Genomic DNA, 4,388 nt, shown 5'->3' with positions numbered 1-4,388 from the left:
ATTGTAATATAATTCTTTGGGTTTGGGTTCTTACTTTGATCATGGTTCCTAGTGATCCATGCATTGGCATAGAACTCTTGAACCATTAGGATGCCGACTTGTTGGATGGGATTTGTTAGAACTTCCCAACCTCTTCTTTGGATTTCATGTCAGATCTCTGGATACTCATTTCTCTTGAGCTTGAAAGGGACCTCGGGGATCACCTTCTTCTTGGCCACAACATCATAGAAGTGGTCTTGATGGGCTTTGGAGATGAACTTTTCCATCTTCCATGACTCGGAGGTGGAAGCTTTTGTCTTTCCTTTCCCTTTTCTAGAGGATTCTCCGATCTTAGGTGCCATCAATGGTAATGGAAAAACAAAAAGCTTATGCTTTTACCACACCAAACTTAGAATTTTGCTCGTCCTCGAGCAAGAGAAGAAAGAATAGATGAAGAAGAAGAAGAAAATATGGAGGAGAGGGGGGGTGGTGTATTCGGCCAAGAAGAGAAGAGAGGGTTGTGTTGTGTGAAAATGAGGAAGAATGGAGGGCTATATATAGGGAAGGGGGGGTAAGGTTCGGCCATAAGGGTGGGTTTGGGTGGTAAATTGATTTTGAATTTTTGAAGGTAGGTGGAGTTTATGAGGTAGGTTTATGGGGAAGAGTGGATGGATGTGAGTGGTGAAATGGTTATAGGGAAGAGAGATTGAGGTGATTGGTGAAGAGTTTTGGGGAAGAGTGTTTATGGGATTGTGTGAAAGAGGGGTGAGAAGAAGTGAGTGGAGGTAGGTGGGGATCCTGTGGGGTCCACAGATCCTGAGGTGTTCAAGGATTTACAACCTTGCACCAAATTAGGCATGCAAAATGCCCTTGCACACAACTCTGGGCGTTCAGCGCCAGATTGGTGCTTGTTCTGGGCGTTGAACGCCCATTTGTTGCCCATTTCTGGCGTTGAACGCCAGAACCATGCTTGTTCTGGGCGTTCAGTGCCAGCTCTTCTCCAGGGTGCAATTCTGGCGTTCAAACGCCCAGATGCTGTCCATTTTGGGCATTCAGCGCCAGAACCATGCTCTGTTCTGGCGTTGAACACCAGCCAGATGCTTCTTACTAGCGTTTAAACGCCAGTAAGGTCTTCCTCCAGGGTGTGATTTTTCTTCTGTTGTTTTTGATTCCATTTTCAATTTTTATATTTATTTTGTAACTCCACATGATCACCTAATAAAACATGAAAGAACAAGAAAAATAAAATTAGATAAATAAAAATTGGGTTGCCTCCCAACAAGCGCTTCTTTAGTGTCAATAGCTTGATAGTGGGCTCTCATGGAGCCTCACAGATGTTCAGAGCATTGTTGAGACTTCCCAACACCAAACTTAGAGTTTGATTGTGGCCTCCCAACACCAAACTTAGAGTTTGACTGTGGGGGCTCTGGTTGACTCTATTTTGAGAGAAGCTTACTGTGCCTCTTTTTCATGTTTACAGAAGGGTAACCTTGAGTTGTAAACACAAGGGAGTTCTCATTCAATTGAAGGACTAATTCACCTCTGTCAACATCAATCACAGCTCTTGCCGTGGCTAGGAAAGGTCTTCCAAGGATGATGGATTCATCCTCATCCTTCCCAGTATCAAGGATTATGAAATCAGCAGGGATGTAAAGGCCTTCAACCTTTACTAACACGTCCTCTACTTGTCCATAAGCCTGTTTTCTTGAATTGTCTGCCATCTCTAATGAGATTTTAGTAGCTTGCACCCCAAAGATTCCCAGTTTCTCTATTACAGAGAGGGGCATGAGGTTTATCCCTGAACCAAGGTCACATAGAGCCTTTTCAAAGATCATGTTGCCTATGGTACAAGGTATTACAAACTTTCCAGGATCCTGTTTCTTCTGAGGCAATGTCAGTTGATCCAGATCACTTAGTTCATTGGTGAACAAGGGAGGTTCATCTTCCCAAGTCTCAATACCAAATAATTTGGCATTCAGCTTCATGATTGCACCAAGGTACTTGGTAACTTGCTCTTCAGTAACATCCTCATTCTCTTCAGAAGATGAATACTCATCAGAGCTCATGAAGGGCATAAGGAGGTTCAATGGAATCTCTATGGTCTCTAGATGAGTCTCAGATTCCTTTGGTTCCTCAAAGGAAAACTCCTTATTGATCACTGGACATCCCAGGAGGTCTTCCTCACTGGGATTTACGTCCTCCCCTTCCTCTCCAGGTTCGGCCGTGTTGAATATGTCAATGGCCTTGCACTCTCCTTTTGGATTTTCTTCTGTATTGCTTGGGAGAGTACTAGGAGGGATTTCAGTGATCCTTTTACTCAGCTGGCCCACTTGTGCCTCCAAATTTCTAATGGAGGACCTTGTTTCATTCATGAAACTTACAGTGGCCTTAGATAGATCAGAGACTAAGTTTGCTAAATTAGAGGTATTTTGTTCAGAGTTCTCTGTCTGTTGCTGAGTGGATGATGGAAAAGGTTTACTATTGTTAAACCTATTTCTTCCACCATTATTAAAGCCTTGTTGAGGCTTTTGTTGATCCTTCCATGAGAGATTTGGGTGATTTCTCCATGAGGGGTTATAGGTGTTTCCATAAGGTTCACCCATGTAATTCACCTCTGCTATTGCAGGGTTTTCAGGATCATAAGCTTCTTCTTCAGAAGATGCCTCTTGAGTACTGTTGGATGCAGCTTGCATTCCATTCAGACTCTGAGAAATCATATTGACTTGCTGAGTCAATATTTTATTCTGAGCCAGTATGGCATTCAGAGTATCAATTTCAAGAACTCCCTTCTTCATAGGCGTCCCATTACTCACAGGATTCCTCTTAGAAGTGTACATGAACTGGTTATTAGCAACCATGTCAATGAGTTCTTGAGCTTCTGCAGGTGTTTTCTTTAGGTGAATGGATCCACCTGCAGAAGTATCCAATGACATTTTAGCCAATTCAGATAGACCTTCATAGAATATATCCAGGATAGTCCATTCTGAAAGCATGTCAGAAGGACACTTTTTGGTCAGTTCTTTGTATCTCTCCCAAGCTTCATAGAGGGATTCACCTTCTTTCTGTCTGAAGGTTTGAACATCCACTCTAAGCTTACTCAGATTTTGAGGAGGAAAGAACTTGGCTAAGAAAGCCTTGACCAGCTTATCCCAAGAGTTCAGGCTATCTTTGGGTTGAGAGTCCAACCATATTCTAGCTCTGTCTCTCACAGCAAAAGAGAAAAGCATGAGCCTGTAGACTTCAGGATCTACTCCATTAGTCTTAATAGTATCACAGATCTGCAAGAATTCAGTTAAGAACTGAAAAGGATCTTCAGATGGAAGTCCATGAAACTTGCAGTTCTGCTGCATTAGAGAAACTAATTGAGGTTTCAGCTCAAAATTGTTTGCTCCAATGGCAGGAATGGAGATGCTTCTTCCATGTAAATTGGAATTAGGTGCAGTAAAGTCACAAAGCATCCTCCTTGCATTATTATTATTTTCGGCTGCTATCTCCTCTTCCTGTTCGAAAATTTCTGAAAGGTGCTTGCTGGATTGTTGTAATTTAGCTTCTCTTAGTTTCCTCTTCAGAGTCCTTTCAGGTTCTGGATCTGCTTCAACAAGAATGTTCTTGTCTTTGCTCCTGCTCATATGAAAAAGGGGACAGAAAAATAATAATAATAGGGGTCCTTTTTACCACAGTATAGAGGTCCCTGTGTGAGTAGAAGAAAAGAAGAAGAAAAAATTCGAACACAGATGGAAGAGGGGGTTCGAATTTGGGTGAGATGAAGTGTTAGTAGATGAATAAATAAATAGAAGGAGATGAGAGAGAAGGAGAATTTTCGAAAATTATTTTTGAAAAAGAGTTAGTGATTTTCGAAAATAGTTTTTGAAAAAGGTTAGTAATTTTTTGAAAATTAAAATCAAAAATTAAAATAATTAGTTAATTAAAAAGAAATTTTGAAAAAGAGGGAAGATATTTTCAAAAATTAGAGAGAGAGTGTTAGTTAGGTAGTTTTGAAAAAAGATAAGAAACAAACAAAAAGTTAGTTAGTTAGTTGAAACAAATTTGAAAATCAATTTTGAAAGGATAAGAAGATAAGAAGTTAGAAAGGATATTTTAAAATCAAATTTTGAAAAAGATAAGATAAAGAGATATTTTTGAAAAGATATGATTGAAATTAGTTTTGAAAAAGATTTGATTTTTAAAATCACAATTAATGACTTGATTCACAAGAAATCACAAGATATGATTCTAGAACTCAAAGTTTGAATCTTTCTTAACAAGCAAGTAACAAACTTGAAATTTTTGAATCAAAACATTAATTGATGATGTTATTTTCGAAAATATGATGTAAAATTAAGAAAAGATTTTTTTTGAAAAATATTTTTATAATTTTCGAAAATAACTAAGAAAAATGAAAAAAGATT

General features: G+C 39.2%; 1 non-coding gene across 1 annotated transcript; it reads left to right on the top strand.

Annotated features, from left to right (window-relative positions):
• Positions 1-2,966: 2,966 nt before the first annotated feature.
• LOC148575954 (small nucleolar RNA R71) lies at positions 2,967-3,074 on the top strand. The gene has a single exon (XR_015904627.1). It is a non-coding gene; the product is annotated as a small nucleolar RNA R71 (small nucleolar RNA).
• Positions 3,075-4,388: the final 1,314 nt, after the last annotated feature.

The sequence above is a fragment of the Arachis ipaensis genome, chromosome B1, assembly GCF_059453495.1.
Source record: "Arachis ipaensis isolate K30076 ecotype BB chromosome B1, ASM5945349v1, whole genome shotgun sequence".
NCBI lineage: Eukaryota > Viridiplantae > Streptophyta > Magnoliopsida > Fabales > Fabaceae > Arachis > Arachis ipaensis.
Note: the sequence above shows the minus strand (reverse complement) of the source record. Positions and strands in the feature narration are given on the sequence as shown.